This window comes from Mustela lutreola, chromosome 6 (genome assembly GCF_030435805.1).
Source record: "Mustela lutreola isolate mMusLut2 chromosome 6, mMusLut2.pri, whole genome shotgun sequence".
Classification (NCBI taxonomy): Eukaryota; Metazoa; Chordata; class Mammalia; order Carnivora; family Mustelidae; genus Mustela; species Mustela lutreola.
The window spans coordinates 41,074,306-41,098,220 of record NC_081295.1 but is presented as its reverse complement, the minus strand read 5'-3'; the positions used below and the strand labels follow the sequence as shown (position 1 = coordinate 41,098,220).

The window sequence follows — 23,915 nt, the reverse complement described above, 5'->3', positions numbered from 1 at the left end:
TGGCTCAGATGGTTAGGCGTCTGCCATCAGCTCGGGTCATGATCCTGGGATCCAGGGATTGAGTCCTGTATCAGGGTCTATGCTCAGTGAGGAGTCTGCTGCTCTCTCTGCCTCTCTGTATCTCTCATGAATAAATAAATAAAATCTTTAAAAAATATATGTATCTGCTTAATTATATGGTTGAGGAAAGCAGATAATATATAAGTATTTCTATGTTTCCAGAACTATGCTGCTCCTTTATAATACTGATTCAATATTATCCTTGGCCCTAGGGAGCATACATTTTTGGAAAGAAAACATTTTATTTTTAATTTGAATAATTAACTTTCCCCTGTGGCATTTTTTTAGAATTATCCTCCTGAAGCACTTCCTCAGTTTCTGAAATTGAGGATCCAGACAGCCTTTTCCAAGAGCATACCAGATAGGAGACTGATGGTATCACAAGGGTCATGATCAGGGAGACAGAAAACTTGCCTGACATTGATCCATTTGGATAATAATGAGGTTGTCATTAATGAATAACCAATTAATTTTTTTCTTTTTTTTTCTAAAGAGAGAGTATGGGTCATATTTATGAGCCAAACCAACTTAGATCAGCAACTATTAAAATTAGAGGAGCTTCAAAAATGCCTTAGATTAACAAGATTTAGAAAGTGTACATTTTTTTCAAGATTTTATTTATTTATTTGACAGAGATCACAAGTAGGCAGAGAGGCAGGCAGAGAGAGGAGGAAGCAGGCTCCCTGGCAAGCAGAGAGCCCAATGCAGGGCTCCATCTGAGGGTCCTGGGATCATGACCTGAGCTGAAGGCAAAGGCTTTAACCCACTGAGCCACCCAGGCACCCCAGGAAGTGTACATTTTTAAGAATTATTTTTCTCTCAAGTTTTCCATTACATTTGCTATTGGGAGCATTTCAGAATGAGAGACAATGGAGGGGTAGAGAAAGGAATAAAATCATTATCTCAGTGTCACATTATCCATTCTCACTGGATTGTACTAAAGCCATACCAGTGTAGGGGAATTCACAAAGTGGAATGTTAGTTCCAGAGGATTCATACACACCTCAGGAGTTACTGAGTTCCTTGAAATTGGGATACCTGAAACTATCATGCCTTTGTGTGAGTAGGAGACTGTACTAGAAATGACAGAAGATCATGTGCTAAGGAACAGGAAGAATAGAAAAAGGAGGGGGAAGCAAGTTGAACAGAGGTGAAGGTGAGTAGTAGTAGTAGGGACAGTCTATGAGTTGAGGGGAGATAATAGAATTTGTGTGAAGTGAGATTTCTGATGACAGATTGTGCTCAAGTATTATTTGCTACATGTGGGAAGATCTGCAGTTACCTCAGTAAGCTCACAGCTTGAAGAAGTGTGAGATTCTGGCTTTGTGTTAAATCAACCTATGTCCATTGCAAAGCTGACATCAATACTCTAGGATCTAATTATTTTTAGCAGTGCACATTCATGCAACAACTCAGTATCATTTGTTAAGTAAATATATTTGGGGCTTATTCATAAAGGAAAATGAGGAACGTTATTTAAACAGCCCCCTAACATATTATAGTTTGACTGGACTTCACATGGCTGGAGAAATGCATGCAGGATTCAATCCAGACTCTTGTGAATAGAAGTATAGAAAAGATGTTCTTGAACCTTTATGCCCCTGGAAGTTTGTCTAATAAACTGAGTAGTCATCACACTGAGTTTCATACAATTTCTATCTGAAATACTTTCAGATATAACTAAGAATTAATTTAGTTTTATTCTGCCCCACTTCCCAGGCTCATTCAGACATGACTGGTTTGCTAGTCTCAAAAATGTAGGGAAGGAAGTTAGTAGTATCTGTGTTTGTTTGGGATCTGACAGTTTTGCAGAAACAAAATAAATTTTTGAAATTTATTTGTGGTAGAGATGGGTGAACAATAAACAGTTCTTTCCAGACTTGTACTACAGGCTTGCCCTTGGCTTCTGTCTATCTCCTGAGGAATGAAGTTGTCTCTGTGTTGCAGGATAGAGACCTGGAATGAAGACACCTCCTGGTAAAGGCTAAAGACCACCTCCAGGGCAGAGAATCCCAGGCGCTTAGTGTGGTTACTGAATTGCTTCAGAAATAGCAACACTCCTAACTCCTGATTGGATTGGGGTTCACGACTCCATGTTCTTTCATATTTTACATACAGCATTTCGTTTCAGGGAGAATAAGTCTGTTGGGTAAGACGATGAAAGATCGTCACTGGGCAATTACTTCCTATAACAGACTCTCTGTTTTCACGGATCCCTTGTTATTTGGGGCCTTTTATTTTTAGGGACATTTTGAAAAGCAGAAAGGTACACAGGTACCCCTATGAATCGGTCACCAAGATGAGTTCTAGTTTTTAACATATTCGTGATGGGAACTTGATTTCCTGCTTCACAGAATATTATGCTCACCATAAAGTCTTTCAAGTTGTGGGGAACAGGACCAGCAGAGTGAAGATCATTGATCCCTTCCAAGGCTAGCTTTTATTTATAGCTGTACCTTCTAATTTCATTACAGCGCTTTGTAAACTCACCCGTCCTACCACTTCACATTTGGATGGTCTGGGGTTTTTAGTGTAATTGATTGGATGCCTTTTTTTTGGGTACATCTTCAGATGATAACATTCACCCCAGAGTAATGAGGAGGAAGAGAAAGTGGAATGGTTTCTGTCCTCTTTTTTAAAATGATAAAAAAACTAAAAATCATCTTTCTTTCTTCATCTAGAGAATTTCGTAACTCTGAAATGCCAACCACATGGTGTGGTTGATTTTTTTTTTTTCTCCCTCATTCATTGTGCTTGGCTCATTCAATATGGAGACTTGCTTTTCACTTCTGGGAAATTTTCTTCTATCATTGCTTACACCAATGTCGAGAAGATTGTTGCCTATGTTTTCTTCTAGTGGTCTCACAGTTTCAGTTCTTACATTTAAGTCTTTTATCCCTTTTGAGTTGACTTTTACAGAAGGAGTGAGATTAAGGGTCCCATCTGATTCTTTTGCATGTGCATGGTCAGTTTTCCCAGCACCATTTATCGAAGAGACTGTCCTCCCCATTGTGTATTCTTGGCCCCTTTCTCAAAGATCAGTTGACTGTAAATCCATCAATTTGCTTCTGGGCTCTCTATTTTGTTTCATTGTGCTATATATTTGTTTTTATGCCAATACCACGCTTTGTAGTACATTTTGAAATCACGTAGTATGATGCTTTCAGCCTTGTTCTTTTTGCTCAAGTTTACTTTGTCTATTTGAGGTCTTTTGGGGTTTCCTATGAATTTTAAGGTTTTTCAATACAATTATCATCAAAGGAGCTCATAGGAACTAGTCTCATTCTTTGGTAAGGCAGCTTTTGTTATGTTCACTTGTGCAAAACAAAGATATGATAATGAGTATCTTTGTCCTGGAGGTATGGATCAATCTAATTTATCAGTTAGGTGTAAAACCACAGCCCTTCAGTAATGGGAGCCTGTCTTGAAGGAGCTTTGGGATAACAGTATAAAATACTTTTTTAGGAACTGTAACTGAGGAGAACTATTATTGGTCCCTGAAGTTAAAAAGCTGCCATTGTTCTGTTATAAGATAATTTCATCACTAGTGGTGATATTTTATCTAGTAGCCTAATTCCTGCTTCCACCAACAGGAATTTCTCTTCTTTTTAACCTGATCAAGTGTCCAATTTTAGAACAACAGATGTCTGAAGCTTGCTTTATACTGATCAGTAATATTTTTCCTCTAAGTTACATAAGACATTTTTTTAGTCTCGTGCAACTTGATCAGTGGCATCCTTACAGCCAGTGCAGTGCACCCTGGCTCAGAGCGTTATCTACAAGCACTTACATCTGTCAGGCTTTTGTTCCAAGGCCAGAGCGGGAACGACACATGATACACAGGAAAAGATCCTATTCTTCTGTGACACACCGTAGTTTGTCAGGAATGTTTTGTGTTTTAATAGCAAGAACTCACATTGCTTTCATCTAAACTGCCCTGTAACATCCTTAGGGGAAATAGTATACATTTCTACTTGTAAGGAAAATGGAAATTACTTTGTTCTATACCGGATTATACGTCTGAATAGACTTCTGAGAAGTTACTTGTGTGGGACCCACCTTGGCTTTTAAGAACGGGAAAGAAATTCTCAGGGAATTGTGGGCTGGAAAGGGAGCAGGAGAGTGTTGCCAGTTATCACTTGAGATTTTGATGATTTGTGTTTGTGTGTGTTGAGGAGAGCAAGAATGGTGATAGAAGAGTAAATACATGACTTTTGAGATAATCTGACTGAAAAACCTAAAAAAAAAAAAGGGACAGCTTGGGGACAGGAGAGAACTTCTGGCTTAAAAAAAAAAAAAAAAAAAAAAGAGAGAGAGAGAACTTCCAGCTTTACCACTTGCTTCCCAATATGCCCTGAAAATTCTGGTCCACAAGGATCCTCTTTAAGAATATGCAGTGCATGTAATTAAAGGTTATTTGGCATTTTGCTTTAAATTATTAAAAAAATAGCATGAATCATGCAAAGTGGTTAAGAGATTAGACTCTGGAACTAGGTCAACTAGGACAAATCCTGGCTCCATGACATACTAGCCGTGTGATCTTGGACAAGTTATTTGCCTCATCTTATTTAACGTGGAGTTACTGATAGTATCTACCTTTTTGGTTTGTTCTGGGTAAGGTACTTAGTCACCAAATTAATACATATTCATTGTAGGAAAGTAGATAATATAGAAATTTAGCAGAAAGAAGATTAACATCTCCAGTCCTTCCACCAATAGTTAACCACGGTTACTATATTGGTATATATCCTTATATATATATTTTGTACACAACATTGAGATCATATTCTTCATGATATTTTGTAATTTTCCGCCTACATAATTATATTGTAAGTCTTTTCCTATACTCCTCAGTTTCCAACATCATTCTGTTTAAAAGATAGAACTACATTGAGTGAAATATCCTGAATATATTTCAGTTTATTAAACTGTTCCCATATTATTGAAGCTTTAGGTGGGTTCCAATTTTTTACTTTTACATGTGATACTGCAATAAATATTTTTCGTAGTCAATCTCACTCTTGAGGTTACTTTCCTTAGAGAGAAATGGAATTGCTGAAGGAAAAGGTATTTTTTTGTATTTTTAAAGCTTTTTTTTTTTTTTTTAAGATTTTATTTATTTATTTGAGAGAGAGTGAGAAAGAGAGAGAGAGAGAGAGCAGGAGCCCAGGGAGGAGCAGAGGGAGAGGGAGAAGCAGACTCCTTGCTGAGCAGAAACCCTGATGGAAGGCTCCACCAGAATTCCAGTATCAGAACTGAAGTTCTACGTGAACTGTAATGGAGCGTTCCATCAGGGTTCCTGCTCATGACCTAAGCCAAAGGCAGACGCTTAACCAATTGAGCCACGTAGGTGCCCCCCTCCCTTTTAAAAAAGATTTTATTTATTTATTTGACAGAGAGAGAGAGAGATCACAAGTAGGCAGAGGAAGAGAGGGAAGCAGGCTCCCTGCTGAGCAGAGAACCCTATGTGGGGCTGGATCCCAGGAACCTGGGATCATGACCTGATTTGAAGACAGAGGCTTAACCCACTGAGCCACTGAGGTGCCCCCAGATGCCCCTGTTTTTAAAGCTTTTGACACATATTGCCAAATTGCCTTCCAGTAGAGTAGAGTATCACTCGCAATACATGTTTGTTTTCTTTGCCCTCTTGTCAGTATTGATTATTCTAATTTTTTTACATTCCATTTTAAGGTAAAAAAGTTGTATTTTATTGTTTTATTTTCGTTTGATCATTAAGAAAGCCAAACATTTATATATGTTCTTAGCTCTTGAATTTCATTCTCTTCTCTGTGTGAGAAATGCCTGTGAATTTCTTGTGTACTTTTTAAAAAGTATTCACTTCCTTGTAAACTATATCAGTTCATAGGAGCTCTCTATATGATTGGCTTTGTTAAAATTTTTTCCCCACAAAGTAAGGTTTCAGCAACTTTACTAATGAATCTAATACTCTGAGGTTGGTTAATTAAGCTTCATCCATGAATTCTCTAAGAGAAAAACTACAAATGAGTTGGTATTTATAATACATGGCATATTATTTATTGATACAACAGGGAAGTCTTTCTTTTTTCCCCCTTCTGAATACAAGAGATACCCTGGTAAGCTGATTTATGGTTTAGAGTTTGCTTTGGGTGGAATATAAAATATACTTCATTCCTTTTGATTAGATATTATGAATACCATTTTGTGCTACACTTGTGATATCTTGGTAGATTCTTCATCTATTTACTGGACACTGTCTTAGTACTTAAACTCATGGTCAGCCATGGTGTTTATGCCCTATATTTGTCAAGGACTCACCGTGAAGAGAGGTCAAAAGTCAAGATGGAAGGCGCACAGATTTTAGTGACGCTAGAACTGAGGTCATAATGTTTGGTCTCCAAATGACTTGAAAGATGGGATTTTTAGAAAGATTGGAACCCTTGCAAAAGATTTACACTTCACTGATTCTCTTTGAAGAGTATCACAAGAGCTCACCCTGTGTAAGGGAGATCATTGTTGCTCAGGCCTCCTGCACACATAACTCCCGAAAGCATCTCATGTTGGGGGACTCATTCATCCGTGTAGCATTTTGAGGCTTGAGCAGGAAGCATATATTTTTGTGAAACCTGGAGCTGAAGTTCTTTCCTTTAGTGCAGCTTGAAACTTTATTTATACTTATAAACACATTTTGCAATTTAAAACAACTGCAAAAATTCCTGTTACACTGACAGAGTTCAGAATTCCTGTGGCAGTGTGTATGTTGTTCCAAATTCTTTACTTCTCAAACTCCCCCCTCCGCCTCCCCTCCTGTAAATCCCCCCAAATGTCTAAGCAGGCATTGCTACTGAGAAGAAAGGCCCTCTAAAAACCATAAGATGGGCACCTGGGTGGCTCAGTTGGTTAAGTGACTGCCTTTGGCTCAGATCATGATCCTGGAGTCCTGGGATCAACTCCCACATCAGACTCCCTGCTCCGAAGGAAGGCAGTCTGCTTCTCCCGCTGACCTCTCTCCTCTCATACTCTCTCTCTCATTCTCTCTCTCCCAAATGAATAAATAAAATCCTTAAAAAAAAAACAAAACCAAAAACAAAACCATAAGGTAACTCACACCACATCTCTGGCTTTGGGTCTCATAGATGACTTTTTCTTAATAGTTTATCTTCTCTCTAAATTCTGAAATTCTGGTCAGGAGTCTAAATATTCACATTTTTCCTAGTAGGTGATAATGAGGGTGCTTATCTTACCTGTCTGGATTTTTTTGCTCTAAGTTTAATGAAATATTCTGGATTACCTATACCCTTTTATTCAAAAATGAGAATAGATAATGGGGAAATATATAAAATCTGCATACATCAGCTGAACAAAACTCAAGCCCTTACCAATATTATTTATAAATATTTAGATGTTATTTATTTAGGCATGATAAATATGTTCTTTTTTGATGGTTGAACATGCAGGTTTTTTGTTTTTTTTTTTAAAGATTTTATTTATTTATTTGACAGAGCGAGATCACAAGTAGGCAGAGAGGCAGGCAGAGAGAGAGGAAGGGAAGCAGGCTCCCTGCTGAGCAGAGAGCCCGATGCGGGACTCGATCCCAGGACCCTGAGATCATGACCTGAGCCGAAGGCAGAGGCTTAACCCACTGAGCCACCCAGGCGCCCCTTGTTGTTTTTTTTAAAAAGATTTTATTTATTTATTTGACAGAGGAAGAGAGACAGATAGAGAGGGAACTCAAGCAGGGGCAGAGGCAGAGCCCCAATGTGGGGCTCCATCTCAGGATCCTGGGATCATGACCTGAGTCCAAGGCAGATGCTCAACAACTGAGCTACCCAGGCACCCTTTGCAGGTTTGATTAGAATTAAATTTTCAGTTTTAATTTTTCTGAGTGGTGATGACTTTTCCTTGTTAACTTAAGTTGTTTTATAATATTTTTCTGGCTGCTTAATCTGAATTTAGAATTTTTAGTATTTTGAGAAATTTTCAAAGCATATCATTTTATAAAAATTTTATTACAAACTTGTTTCTTCCTGATTCCCCTTCCCTGAGCTTGCATCCCTTAACTCCTCCACCCTTCAGTTCTGGAGCTGTTTATTTTTCACTTCATGAGTAATGAATATTGCCTGAGACTTCCCTTATAAATTCAGCTCTTTCTAAATGAGGCACTGAAGCTGTCTCTTATGTTTTGGGTTTCCTTTAGGATAACTGTTAATTATTACTGCATTACTTTCTTATACCCAGCTCAGTGAGTTACAGAAAGGGAAGAGAAAACACCTGTTTATAAAATGGAGTATTCGAGGGGCTCCTCAAGTGACTCTTTTTTTTTTTTTTTTAAATTTTATTTATTTGACAGAGAGAGAGACAGCGAGAGAGGGAACACAAGTGGGGGAGTGGGAGAGGGAGAAGCAGGCTTCCTGCTGAGCAGGGAGCCTGATGCAGTACTCAATCCCAGGACCCCGGGACCATGACCTGAGCCGAAGGCAGACGCTTAATGATTGAGCCGTGCAAGCGCCCCTCAAATGACTCTTGATTTTAGCTGAGGTCATGATCTCAGGGTTGTGAGATCTGGCCTCACACTGGGCTTTGTGCTAGGTGTGGAGCCTGCTTGAGATTCTTTCTCTCTCTCTACCCACCTCCTCTTAAAACAAAAATAAATTTTAAAAATATCTTTTATTTGGGATTCTATTGATTATGTATATTATTATTATATATTGTATGGATTATTGGGTGGAGAGTCAATGTAATACTGAATCATTCATTCCTTCAAAGAAATTTATGAAGTGCCTGCTGTGTATCAAGCATTTTTTTTTTAAAGATTTTATTTATTTATTTGACAGATAGATCACAAGTAGGCAGAGAGGCAGGCAGAGAGAGGAAGGGAAGCAGGCTCCCTGCTGAGCAGAGAGCCCGACGCGGGGCTTGATCCCAGGACCCCAGGACCATGACCCAAGCCGAAAGCAGAGGCTTTAACCCACTGAGCCACCCAGGTGCCCCCCAAGCATTTTTTTTTTTTTTTTAGATTTTGTTTATTTATTTGACAGACAGAGATCACAAGTAGGCAGAGAGGCAGGCGGGAAAGCAGGCTCCCCAATGAGCAGAGAGCCCGATGCAGGGCTCGATCCCAGGACCCTGGGATCATAATCCAAGCTGAAGGCAGAGGCTTTAACCCACTGAGCCACCCAGGCACCCCTCAAGCATTTTCTAGTTACAAAATCCCAACAAAGCCCTGTCATTGATGAAGCTTGTATTCCAGAGCTGCACCATCCAATATGGTAACCACTAGCCACATGTCATCACTGATAAGCATTTAAATGTTGTGAGTGCTGCATGTTGAAGTGATATATTGGGTAAAATGAAATATGTAATTAAAATTAATTTTACTTGTTGCTTTTTATGTGTTAAACATGGCTACTAGACAATTTTATGTTATACATGTGGCTCAATTATATTTCTATTTGATAGCTCTGACCTAGAGTATCTTTCAGGAGAAGTGTATTAGAGGAGAAGCTGAATATGTATAAGGTAAATATGTAATATAAGATATTAGGTGGCTGAAAGTGATAAAGAGAAAAGGTTAAAGAGGAAGAGGGGAATATGAGTATTCGTGTGTACTTTGTATAAGATGGTAAGGATGATCTCATTGAGGAATCTTGGATGAGGTTCTGAAGGAAGGCTGGAGGAAGCAAGCCATATAAATGCCTGGGGAAAGAGCATTTCAGGTAGAGGAAACAGCAAGTATGAAGGTCCTGAGGTGAGCACACACTGGCATTTTCAAAGAACAGGAGAAAAGAGGCCATTGTGGTTAGAATAGACAGAGAAGAATAGGAGACAAGGTCAGAGAGGTCTAGAGTTTAGAGAGATCTAGGCTGAAAAGTCCAGTGCTGGAGTTATCAGCACTTGAAAGTAATTGAAACCACATGACTGCATAAGACAGCTGAAGAATGAGTACTGATAGACTGCAGGTCCAAGGACAGAGTCCGGGGACTGCCTCATGTTACAGATGGGGAGATGAGGAGGAGGAGCAAGCTAAAGAGCATGGAAAGGAATGGCCAGAAAGACAAGAAGAGATCTAGATGAGAGAGAAAGAAAATTTGTGTGTGAGTGGATGTTTTCCTGGAAGCCAAGCCATGTCAAGCAGCAAGGATCCACTTCCTCAGATGATACTAGGGGTCAAGTTGGTGGAGAACTAAGAAGTGATGTTGGAGTCTAGCAATGTGCAGATCACCAGTAACCTTGTTAAGAATTGTAGTGGAGTGATGGAGTGGAAGCCTGATTGGAGTGGACTCAAGGGGGAGGAGAAAAATCTGAGCCATAGGCATAGACCATTCCTTTTAGTGGTTTTCCTCTCTAAGAATAAGATTTGTATTCCCGTTTAAGTCATCTTTCACATACGTTCCTCAGCAGTTTTTAGCTGTCTTCATATAGGGACTGTCCGTTCCTTATGAAATGTATTCCTTAGGTGTATTTTATTTCTTAAAAATTATTGAAGTTTAATTAACATGCAGTGTTATATACTTTCAAGTGTAGAACATATGATTCAGCAATTCTATACGTTATACAGTGCTTACCATGATAAGTGTAGTCACCATCTCTCAGTAGCAACATTCAAGTGTAGAACATATGATTCAGCAATTCTATACGTTATACAGTGCTCACCATGGTAAGTGTAGTCACCATCTCTCAGTAGCAACATTGTTACAGTATTATTGACCATATTCCCTATGCTGTACTTTTTGTCTCTGTGACTTATTTTATAACTGCAAATTTGTATCTCTTAATCCCCTTTATCTTTTTCACCTGTCCCCACACCGCCCTCCCCTCTGGCAACCATCAGTTTGTTCTCTGTATTTGTTTCTTTGTTCATTTGTTTTGTGTTTTAGATTCCATATATAAGTACTTGTCTTTCTCTGTCTGACATATTTCACTTAGTGTAATATGCTCTACATTTATCCATGTTGTTGCATATGGCAAGATCTCATTTTATTTATACCTGAATATATGTGCTGCCAAAGCGATCACTATTTATGGCTGAGTAATATTTCATTGTGTGTGTATATATCTATCTGCCAGAATTTTTTATCTCTTCATCTATCAGTGGACACTTGGGTTGTTTCCATATCTTGGCTATTGTAAATAATGCTGCAATAAACATAATGGTGCATGTATCTTTATTTGAATTGTACTTTTTATAAAGTTGTTATTGTGAATAGGAATGTCTGGATGGCGCAGTCGGTTAAGTGTCAGACTCTTGGTTTCAGCTTAGGACATGATCTCAGAGTCTTTGCAGACATTGCAGAGTCTACTTAAGACTCCTTTTCCCTCTAGCTCTTTCTTTCTCATATAAATAAAATCTTTTTTAAAAAAGTTGTTATTGTGAATAGCAGCATACGTTACTATATTTTCTGCTGCTGTTGTTTTTTTAAAAGATTTTAAGTATCTCTATACCCACATGGGTTTGAACTTACAACCCCAAAATTAAGAGTTACATGCTCTACCAACTAAACCAGCCAGGCAGCCTACCACCATAATATTTTGATATAAATCCTGGGCATTGAATTATTTCATCTGTAAATAATTCAGTATGTAGTCTAAAAGATAAGGACTTATTTAAAAATAACCACACTACCATTGTCATATCTAAAAATTAATAGTTCTTTAATACATCAAATATTATCAGTGTTCAGATTACAAATTGTCTAAAATGTAAGATTTTTGATTATTATTATTTTTTAAAATAAGGATCCAAATTTTTTTTAAAAAGATTTTATTTATTTATTTGACAGAAATCACAAGTAGGCAGAGAGGTAGGCAGAGAGAGAGGAAGGGAAGCAGGCTCCCCGCTGAGCAGAGAGCCTGATGCAGGGCTCCATCCCAGGACCCTGGGATCATGACCTGAGCTGACATTAGAGGCTTAACCCACTGAGCCACCCAGGCGCCCTGGTCAATGTGATTCTTAACTCTTTCTTAGTGTTACTTACCTGTTCATTTTCTCTCTGTCTCTTTTTCTTTTTGAACTATGTTTTGATGAAACCAGGCTTTTTGTCCTATAGAGCTTTATACCGTTTGGATTTTGCTGGTTGTGTCCTTGTGGTGTCATCTAACATATTTTTCCTGTCCCTGGTACTTGTAAATTGGCAGTTGGGTCTTGAAGGTTGGTCACAGGCACGTTCAATTTACTCTGACAAGTGTGGTGTGTTTTTTATGAGAAGGCATGTACTGTCTGTTTTTTTCTCGTTTTTAGCAGCCATTGATGCTTTACGTCTCCATTAATCTATTGAGTGTTGCTAAATGGATATTCTGACTGCATCATTCCTTCTTTATTTATTAACTGAAGAGTAAAGAACAACTTTATCGCATTTAATATTTGGTTACTAGTGGTGCAGTTTGTAATAAGACAGGAAGGATAAACTTAATTAATTCTTTTATCAGTTAGGTTTAAAAATATTTTTTAGATGGGGGAGGGGCAGAGGCAGAGAAAGAGAGAATCTTAAGCCAGTTCCATGCCTAGAGCAGAGCCTAATGCAGTGCTTGATCTTACAACCCTGAGATCATGATCTGAGCTGAAATCAAGAGTTGGAGGTTTAACCAACAGTCACCTTGGCGCCTCTTATCAATTCGTTTTTATAGGAACTTTCTTAGCGTGAAGCTGATCCAAGAGAGTCTGTTGCACAGAGCATAGTGCCTTTTGGAATACCTTCTTTTAAAAAAATTTATTTATTTATTTATTTGAGAGAGAGCGAGAGAGAGAGAGAGAGAGAGAGAGCACACAAGCAGGAAAAGGAGCAGAGGGAGGGGGAGAAGCAGACTTACTGCTGAGCAGGGAGCCCCAGTGGGGGACTCAATCCCAGGACCCTGGGATCATAAGCTGAGCTGAAAGCCGATGCTTAAGTGACAGAGTCACCCAGGTGCCCCTGGAATACCTTCTTTGAATAGCTTTCTTTCAAGTAAATGTGTTGAGATTTTTGCACAAGGTCCTATAGATGATGGATTAGTTAAGACAGGTAGTTCTGGGGTGTTTGGGTGGCTCAGGGTTGTGAGTTCAAGCCCCACATTGGGGGTTAAGTAGTTCCACCTCCTGTTTCTTCTAAATGAGGAAGAGCCTTCCTTCCCCCAGCTCTTCCTTCTTCCCTTTCATCTCCACACACATAAGTATAGATGCATCTATGGGTATGCACAGACTTATCACCTAGAGTTCCAGAACAGCCCCATACATCAAAGTATAGGTAACTGTGATTCTGCCCAGAGCTAGTAGATTCATCAGAAGTGTCTGAAGGTAGAGGAGCCTGCAGAGAAGTGGCAGCGGGCAGTCACTGAGGTCATTGTGCATCCCAGGACTTCCCTTGTCTTTGGTAGTAATTCTGCTTCATTGTGCACCTGTCAAAAACTTGCTGGCGCCTTCACTCTTAGCTCCTCATGGGACTGCTCTGCCAGGAGTATGAATGCACTGCCTGTGGATTCTTCCAGAAAACCTCAGAGTGTGGGTGCTGATGTGCATCTGGCTCCAGGTTATGAAGAGGGGGGTCCTATTGTCACTACCTAGCATCTCTGGCTATCTGTGGCTTTCTCTGCTGGCCAAAGCGAATCATGTTGTTTCAGGCTATCTGCCCCATCATCTCCCTCTGAAAGGCAGGTCGGTAGATTGCTCAGGCCAACTTGCTGTGTTATGTCTTGGCCCTGTGAGAAGGTTCTGCGCCCCCAGGTGCCTGGGCTCACGGAGGGTGAGGAAAAGCCCCAGGGGAAGAAAGGCCACTGGCTTCTCCCTGATCTCTCCTCCATCTAACTGGTAGCCACTGAGCTTGCTCTGTGTGGTCATCGTGCATTGCTCATACTTTTTTGTATTTAATAGAGTTTCTTTAAATCAGACATTATTAGATTTTTTCCTAACCTGGCATCCTAAATTTCAAGTTGAGGCATATTATAAGTTTTTCCTCCCTTGATTATGCCTTTTACCTTAAAGTACTGCTGTAAGGCTAGAGAATTTATTAAAAAGCATATGTTTCTTACATCATTTAAAACATTTTGCTTTAAAGGTGTTGTATCTTGGTTTTTCTTTCCTTTTTAAATCTCCTTATTCTTTCGTTTGTTTTAACAAACGAAAGTTTAACAAAAACGAAAGTTTTGTTTTTGTTTGTTTTTTACATAATCTCTATACCCAATGTGGGTCTCGAACTCATAACCCTGAGATCAAGAGTCATGTGCTCCACCAACGGAGCCAGCCAGGCACCCCCGTCTCATCTTAATTCTTATCCTTCTATGGATTGACTAACTTTAAGTCTCACCAGAAAATTTCTCTGTACCAAAGGTATAGTGTATATTAATCAAGTGTACTAAGGTTATTTTGAAAGTAACATCTGATGTTACCAATACAAATGGTTTGTAAAAACTTTGTGTTCCAACTGACTGTCAGTCCTTTTAATGGGAGACTCAAGGCTAAAATGACTTAGAAAGCTGCGGGGGGTGAGGGGTGGGTAGGGGGCTGCAGGAGGCACTGCTGACATGTCAGACCTTGCCAGCTGGCCCACATTGTGCCTCTGCACAGCTCACCTGACTTCCTTTTCTCTTTTTTCTTCACATCGCTAAAGCTGTCCTCAGCTTGAAGTACAGAATGTATGGTGGTCCACAAATAGATACCATCAGAGTTCATGAAGATATTTTCATCTGGAGGTACTCAAATATCAATAATTTTTAGAATTTTTCTCCTCTTCTTTGTTAATCTGAAAAATTGTCCACTACATTGTTATAATAAATATAGTCTAGAAACATAGTGTTAATGCCATTTTTATTGGCCTCCCGGCAGCCTACACTGAGGAGATCTGATTCTTGACCTGTTCAGAATTTTTGTACTTTGAGGCAACCATAGTGAGAAATTTATCTCATTAATAAATTATCAGAAAGCAACAGTCCTAACACTCTTTATGTAAAATGCGAGTGGATACATGGAAATACCACTTATTTAGGAAACAAATCCTAGGAGCCCAAGCTTAGGATCTAGACATTTCCTATTTAAACAAAAACAGGAAAAGATGAGAGCACATAATGGCTCTCATTCCGTGACTATTTTCTTTTCTTTTCTTTTTTTTTTTAAAGATTTTATTTATTCACTTGACAGAGATCACAAGTAGGCAGAGAGGCAGGCAGAGAGAGTGAGAGAGAAGCAGGCTCCCCGCCGAGCAGAGAGCCCGACACCGGACTCCATCCCAGGACCCTGAGACCATGACTTGAGCCGAAGGCAGCGGCCTATCCCACTGAGCCACCCAGGCGCCCCGTGACTATTTTCATAGTAAGAGCTACTATACTCTAAATTCTGTTTGTGAAGCTGTAGCTAAGAAAGCGATCTAAAACACACTTATTTTAGATGAAGCCATGTGTTCGTATCTGTACTGGCATGCATATGATTGAAACATGGAGAGTTGAGTCAGCACCCTTGTTTCTGGTCAGTTGCCAGAAATAAAGACATCAAAGGAAATAGATAAACTGGGCACCAAATCAAAGCTACATGGGTTTTTCACTTAGTAGTTATTCTAGGTCTCTTTGCAACTTCTCTAAGGAAGTCAGTCCCCTCTGCAAAGACCTCCCCCCCCAATAGACTAGTTGTTCACTCTTGTTACCTTTACATTTGTACATGTGTAGAATTGTTTTTTGTAGGACAGATTCCCACATGTGGAAATGCTCAAAGGGAGTGAACATTTTTTAAAAATTTTTTCTGTCTCTCCTTTTTATTTTTAGAGTCTGTTTATTATTTGAGAGAGAAAGAGAGTGCAAGAGAACACAAGCAGGGGGGTAGAGCAGAGGGAGAGGAAGAAGGAGAAGCAGGCACCCCACTGAGCAGGGAGCTAGACTTGGGGGCTCAATCCCAGGACCCTGCAATCAGGACCTGAGCTAAAGGCAGTTTCCTAACTGACTGAGCCACACAGGCTTCCCGGGAGTAAATATTTACAGGTTTAACAGATATTGCCAAGTTGTTCTCTACAAAGGTGGTATGCATGTACAAATGAAAGCGAGACTAGTCACTTGAACTGAACTATAGTGGGGCTGTTGGTGGGGAGGGGAGATAGACAAGCCTGAGGTTTTGCCAGCGATTTTCTAGTCTAGAAGTTGATTCTTGGAATGGTTAGAAGATGTTGCAGTCAGTGTTAAATGAGATAAAAATATTCTTAGAAAAGAACATTTTCATAAATTTTAAAATGGAAATATAATTTTATTAAAGAATCTTTCAAAATAATGCATAATCCTACTCTTAAAAGATTTTCATTTTAGCAAATTACCATCTACATGTATTTATTTTACATGTCATAATCAGTGTATATGTGTTTTCATATTTTAGTTTTTTCACAGAAGTGTCTCATAAGTTGTTTTCTGTTTCTATATATCTTTCATTATGGTCCTGTAAAAGCCGCACAGTACTGAATTATGTTACTGTATCAGTAATTTGTCCTCAGTGTTGAAAGTTTAATATACAACCAAATTCTTTAACTGTGTGTTTTTAACTAGTAAGAATGATTGGTTTGTTCAGGCTTTAAGAGTAATATAGCTCATTGCAAAAAAAATTAGAGGGGACACATGGGTGGCTCAGTTGGTTAAGTGTCTGCCTTCGGCTCAGGTCGTGATCTTGGGTCCTGGTATTGAGTCCCGCATCGGGCTCTGCAGGAATCCTGCTTCTCCCTCTCCCTCTGTGGCCCCCTTCGTGCTCTCTTGTGCATGTATTCTATCTCAAATAAATAAGTAAAATCTTTTTAAAAATTTTGGAACACACAAAAAAATAGGAAGACACACACAGAACTCTTCCTATAACCTGTTAATCAACTCTGTGAACATTATGATAGATTTCCTTCCTGCCTTTTCTTAATATTTTATTTATGTACAGTTTATAACTATAGTGTTTATATAAAACATATTCATTTCCCATGTTTCTAAATCCTTTTAAGGGGATTTGAATTAATAAATTCAATTATTAATTAGTTAATTAAAATAAATAAATACACATAAATTTTTTCCTTTATATATATTTTCTAAGATTTTATTTATTTATTTGTCTGAGAGAGAAAGAGAGAGAGAGAGAACTCAAGCAGCGGGAGTAGCAGAGGGAGAGGGAAAAGCGGACTCCCTGCTTAGCAGGGAGCCTGCTGCAGGACTTGATACCAGGATCCTGGGATCATGACCTGTGCTGAAGGCAGACATTTAACAACTGAGCCACCCAGGCATCCCTTTATTTATTTATTTTTTTTTTAAGAAAAGTGAAAGGTGTTTATTTTCTTGACTATAAAAGTAGTTTGAAACTGTTGTAGGAAATTGGGAGATAATCCCAAATATCCATAATCCTAATACCCAGTGGCAAACACCTTTAACATTTTCACTTATTACCTTCATGTTAAAAAAAAATATTTGAGGGTGCCTGGGTCGCTCAGTTAGTTAAGCGACTGCCTACGGCTCAGGTCACGATCCTGGAGTCCTAGGATCAAGTCCCGCATCGGGCTCCCAGCTCCATGGGGAGACTGCTTCTCCCTTTGACCTCCCCTCTCATGCTCTCCCTCCCTCTCTCAAATAAATAAATAAATTTTTTTTAAAAAATGAGATATTATAGCATCAGTGGTTCTTAATTTGGGGTGATCACGAGCCATTTTAAAAATCTTTGAGAATCCAAATTGAGAACTCTTCTTGTATACATAAAGATACGTAACTCTTTTTTTCTACTAACCGTTATAAAATAAGTATTTCCTTATCGTTGTGAACTCATAAATCTCTAAATTTGCTGATTGTTATGGGTTGAATTGTGTCCCCCCAAAAATTTGTATGTGGAAGTCCTAACTCTCCTTACCCTATAGTGTGACCTTATTTGGAAATAAAGTCTCTAGAGAGGTAATCAAGTTAAAGTGAGGTCATTAGGCTGGGTCCTAATTCATACCACAGGCATCTTTATAAAAAGAGGAAATTTGGAGACAGACATACACACAGGGAACATGCTGTGCATAGATGGAGATAAAGGCTATCTACAAGCCACGGAGAGAAATCTGCAGGGGCTCTTCCCATACTGCTCTCAGCGGGAACTGATACTCTGGCACCTTGAGTTCAGACTTCTAGCCTCAGCACTGTGAGACAGTACATTTCTGTTGTTGAAGTCCCCCAGTTTGCGGAAGTTGGTTAGGGCAGCCCTAGGAAACCAGTACACTGATTTTATCATCTTACAGTGTATAGACATTTAGACAAATACTTTGTGCCAGGCACTGTGCCAGATGTTGGGAGTATTAAGCCAGTGAAGTCAAGTTCCCTGTTTTTAAGGTGCTAGATTGGCACATAATGTACAGAACGCTGGGATCATACTGTGATGGGCAATGTGTAGAGCATCCTAGGAGTCCAGAGCTGGGCCAGGGTGAGGGCAGACTTCCCCTCGAGAAGTACCACGTGAGCTGAGTTTTGAAGAACCAATAGGAGCCTATTTAACTGTTCTGTTGTTATTGAACATTAGGATGTACTCAATTTCCTGTGTGTTTGGATTCTTTCTTTAGGGTAGATTCCTAATAATGTGTTACTAATAAAAGGATGTGAACTTTGAGACATCATTTTTAGGGCAATGTAATACCCTACCAGATAGATGGAAGTTTCCTGGTTTATTGAATCCTACTCTTTTACTGGTAGAAGTTTCCCCAGTGTTCTATTTCCAGTGTTTTGCTGTTATAAATAACCATGTAGTGTACATCTTTTTTTTTTTTTTTTTGCGGGGTGCTTTTTTGATAATTAGAATTATTTCCTTGATGATAGAGTTCTAGAAATAGAATTACATTATCAAAAAGGTCAGATTGTTTTTCAGAAATGCTGATGTACATTCCCATTATGAATCAAGTATGAAATCTATTACATCAATTTGATTTATTATAGTCATATAATTTGGGGTCTGGGAAAATAGAATTCAGCGTTTCCCTGGTTGAAGACTGAACCCTTACTAGTGAAAGGGTCCATGGATAAAAGGACGAGACTGATACAAAGCGAAGGTCAAGCAAAGCTTGATTTCGCACCAAGCATCGAGAATCAAACTGACCAACCAGGGCCGTCTCTTGCAAAGAGGAGACCCCTCCCAGTTTCACAGACTAATTTTTATAGAGTAAAGGCCATGTAGTTGAGCCTGGCTAAACATAAGTGGCCAATTGAATTACAATTCACCCCATGACAGTCATTTAATTCAGCCTATGACCTTGGCTGGAATGGGCGCCTTTGCCTGGTGCTCAAAAGGCGGGGCTCACACTCCTTGGCGGGTAATACGTGCGCTTTCCCTTGATTGGACATTTCCACCTGGCCTGGCTCATCCTTGGCGGGTAGGGAGGTAATATGTGCACTTTCACTGATTGGACGTTTCCACCTGGCCGGACACGTCCTTGTATGTGGGCTCCGTTATCAGGGGCTGGTCAGTCATATTTCACCAGTTCTGTTTCTAAACGCTTTTCTCTTGGGGGGAAGGGGCAGGTTCAATCTAAGTTTATTGCATAAACAACAAAATGGCTCGCTCTGGCTAAGTAGGCCCTTACAACTAGGAAATGAAGTGTCATTTGTATCACTTGGGTTGAAAGAACCCCTGTTTCTTGGGTTCCTTTCTTCGTCTGAAATAACCTGCTTGAAGGAGGCCATTGTCCCATCACAGACTTGCCTATACAACTTGCACGCTGGTTTCTAACCAGCAGATGTATGCGTTGGCCTCTGTTTATATTCTCTTAACTCCACATCTATCTCAAATGTAACTATCGTAGATCAGCCTTCAGAGTTAGCTGTTTCATTTTTCTCCTGAGCTTCTTTTACCCTGACTCCTGTACTCTCCAGTCTGCTAGACTCCCAGTCCCACTTATGTTGGCAGCATAGCTACTGTAATAACAAAAAGAACCACAGTCGTGACATGCTGGGGATATGGGCATCTGAAGGAGTTGAGTCAGGAGTGATGGCATTCTGTCTCATCGAGAGAAGAGTTTGTTAGTAAATACTGCCTTGTTTCCTTCATTTTAAAGTAAGCGTGAGGGATGCCTGACTTTCTTAGTTGATAGAGTGTGTAATTCTTGATCTCTTGGTTCTAAGTTTATGCTGGGCGTAGAGATTACTTAAAAAATAAAATCCTAAAAAAATAAATGAAAGTGAGTGTGAGTACTGTAAGGGCCTATTTAGCCAGAGCAGCTCCATCTGGTTAAACAGTGATTTTGTTGTTTATACAGTAAAACTTAAACTGACACCCCCCCACCCCCCTCCGGGAACTTACTTAAAAGCAAGTCAGGGAGACCAGTCCCAGGTGACAAAGCCCAAATACAAGGGTGGGTCAGGCCAGGTGGAGACATCCAGTCAGTGGAGCAAGCATACTGTCTCCCTAGCCACCAAGGAGTGTGGGTCCCACCTTTTGGGTGCCAATTCTGACCAAAGTGATAGACTAGTTCAAATATCTACTAGGGTAAATTGTAATTCAATTGGTCACTCGTGTGTGACCTAGCATGACTGTGCAGCTTTCTCTGTGTGTTGCAATCTCATTGGCCACCTGTGTGTGGCCAGGCCCAAACCAACCACATGGCTTTTGCTCTATAAAAGTTAGTCTGTAAGGCAGGGAAGGGGCGCCTCTTTGTAAGAGACGGCCCTGGCCGGTTGGTTTGTTTCTCAATGCTTGGCGTGAAATAAAGGTTTGCTTGACCTTCGCTTTGTATCAGTCTCGCTCCTTTGATCACGGACCCATTAATGGGGACCTCACAAGTACCAGAGGTGCCTGTCTGGCTCTGTCAGTGGAACATGCAACTCTTGATCTTAGGGTTGTGAGTTCAAGCCCCATGCTGGGTGGATAGATTACTTAAAAATAAAATCTTGGGACACCTGCATGGCTCAGTTCATTAAGTGTCTGCCTGAGGCTCAGGTCATGATCCCAGGTCCTGGAATCAAGTTCCACATCGGGCTCCCTGGGCAGGAACCTGGTTCTCCCTCTCTGCCTGCTGGTCCCCCTGCTTGTACTCTCTCTCTCTCAGTCTCTGGCAAATGAATAAATAAAATCTTAAAAAAAAAATTAAAACATCCACAATAGGCCCTTTTAAAAAATGAATAAATAAAATTAAGTCTTAAAAAAAATAAAAGTGCCTGTGAATACCAGATAACAAGCATCAATGAACGAGGACTATACCCTAATCAGTTTTGTATTTTATACTTGGTGACCTGCCTCGAAAGATTAATTAATTGATGTGAAGTCATAATCAATGTAATTTTTTAAATGCCCCACTCACTAATTACTTTTTTAAAACTTCATTCCTGAAATGAGAAAAAAAGCAGTTCCCTTTTATGCATATTTTAAACATTATAGAAGTTTACAATGTGAAAAGTGTAAGTCTTCTGTATTTCTGCCCCACAAAGATAAGCAACCATGGTCTGTGATTTAGGATATGTTTCTCCACATTTTTCCCCAAGCATTTAAAAAATGTAATGATACTTAACCTCACTAACAATAAATGAAATACAGAGTGACCAAGAATCAGATTCCCGACCCCCCCTGCCCTATCAAGTTCTCAGAGGTAAAACAGGGAGGAAATGGGAATCATCTACTTGGAGGGTAATTTGTCAATAATTGCCAGAATGGTTTTTTTTAATTGCCTAAATTTTTATATATACAGATCTTGCGCATTTCTTCTGCTGACTTTAGAAAAATAAGAAAGTCGGTAAATTTTATAACAATATTCTTTGGTATTTTGGTGGTGATAGTGGTGCTGGTGTCTTTACTCTATGAGGAGGCTGTGTGAAGTCCCTCCCAGTCAACTTGGTACCCAGAGCAGTGCCATGAGGCAATGCGGGTCAAAGCAATTCTCATGATTCTTTCTCAACATAGGCAGAAAGGTCAGCTTCCCAGGGGACAAGGACTTTGGCCATTCCCTTCCTAAGTTGGAAAACCATCAGGGGCCCACAGAGGTCCTGGCAGACACGTTCAGAAGACATTTCCTAGGAACTCCCCTGCATTTCTCTGCTTCTACGGTCGAAACCAGCAGTGAGATTCTGCCCTATGAAATATTCTTAAAATTCAATTGACTGTAAAATATTTTCTAAATGTAAGTGCTGTAAGTGACCCAAATTATATTATCAGCTTTTTTGAGAAATGGAGAGAGAAAGGAGAAGGAATGTAAGGGAATGGGTTCCAGGGAGCCAACCTTGGCGTTTTCAAATCATAATAAGTGGGTGATGGATCTGCGTTGTGTGGTTTCAGAAATGACTAATGCTGGGGACTGTTTTGATCATTATCTGAGTGGCCCATCCCAATATAAATCAGTCTTTCTACATTACACAGACTGTGTTCCCCCTTTTAAATCTATTTTTAAATTTCATAGTCCTTTTGTTTCCAGCTCTAAAAATCCCGAGAATCTCACATCAGAAGCTATAGAAGCCATGGAAGCCCAGTTGGGCTCTGGGCTAGAATGCAGAGGACCTCTGCCTAAACCTTTTCGTGCAAGTCCCCGGACAGGGAGGGCCCTGCAGGAAACTTCCTTGCCTGCTGACTGCTGAGGGACCAGAGATTTTCACTGTTAGAAAACTCTTCTGTGCTTATGCAGATGCTATCTCCCTCCAACCATCAATCCTTTGTTCTGCTGTCTGGAGCCCCCAGAATAAATCTCCTCTTTGTACCGAGCGTGTGTGGAGGATGGCCATTCCCCACCCCCTCCCTGTCCAAATCATTTCTTTCTCATCCTAGAATTTTTGCCCTCTTGTTTACCCAGTCTTCTCTGTAGAAAATAGTACGCAGACCGTCTATTCTCCTTCATCCCTTCCATAGTCGTAATCGTGCCTTTCTGATAATGAATCCTAAAAATAAGTTTGTTCGTTTGTTTTTGGCATCCACATCACACCCTCATCTCATATTGACTTGTAAATAAACTAAAACCCCAGAGCAGTTGCTTTTGAACTTCGATGAAAGATGTAACATCTATTTCTCTGAAATCTTTTTCTTTTCTTTTTTTTTTTTTTTTTCCTTTTGGCTCATTCTTTCCGACCCAGACTGCTTTTGGAATTCTGATTCTGTCATCTTTTTTTTTTTTTTTTTTTTTTTTAAAGATTTTATTTATTTATTTGACAGAGAGAGATCACAAGTAGACAGAGAGGCAGGCAGAGAGAGAGAGGGAAGCAGGCTCCCTGCTGAGCAGAGAGCCCGATGCGGGACTCGATCCCAGGACCCTGAGATCATGACCCGAGCTGAAGGCAGCGGCTTAACCCACTGAGCCACCCAGGCGCCCAGATTCTGTCATCTTATCTAAAGCATTCATCTCTCCCAGCGTGGTGTCCTCGGATCATTTGAAAAGCCTGCCTGCAGATTGCTGATGTATTTACCTAGGCTCAAGGCTTGAAGAGGGTGACAAATCCCTCCTAATGAGTTTGCCAAATGCCCGCTGGCAGCCAGCATTTTCAAGGCTCTGTGGAGGAGGGACAAGGAGAAAACCCAGGGTCTTGCTGCCCAAAGGGGCCCTGGCCACCGGAATCGGAGCAATTTTGGTTTGACCATTGACATGTAAAGGGTCACGGGGCCCCAGGCGGATCCCCAGCAGACCCTCCCACCAGCCCTCCAACCACACAAAGCCCTGGCCTGGAAGGGCTGCAGGCTTCGCCTCCTCGAGGCCCCTGGGCTTCCTGGCGACAGAGGTAAGTCCCCTATCAGCTGTGTTGTAAAACTGGTCCATTTGGGGCAGTGATTGTGGGCTGGAAAATTCCCCCAGCCACATACATGCAATGAGTTCTCTTTGGACCTCACTCTGTCCTGGATGCAGACATAGGCCCTATAGGGGATTTTGAAATGAAAAAGAATACTAAAAAGAAACAATCACATTTGCCTATATGCATGTACATATATAAGAACTTTTTGAATTTTACCTGAAATTTCTATAGGATAATTTTATTTT

At 40.1% G+C, this 23,915-nt stretch overlaps 1 protein-coding gene across 4 annotated transcripts in view; it reads left to right on the top strand.

Moving 5' to 3' along the window:
- ANKRD6 (ankyrin repeat domain 6) overlaps positions 1–23,915 on the top strand; it is a 188,146-nt gene that overhangs the window by 24,458 nt on the left and 139,773 nt on the right. The window contains exon 2 of one of the 4 annotated variants that reach the window (XM_059177090.1): positions 14,619–14,700. The exons of 2 other annotated variants lie outside the window; for them this stretch is intronic. The gene's annotated coding sequence lies outside the window, so the exon portion shown is untranslated. Of the gene's footprint in view, positions 1–14,618; positions 14,701–23,351; positions 23,659–23,915 lie in introns of those variants that run through there. One more of the 4 variants, XM_059177091.1, reaches the window with a different exon arrangement.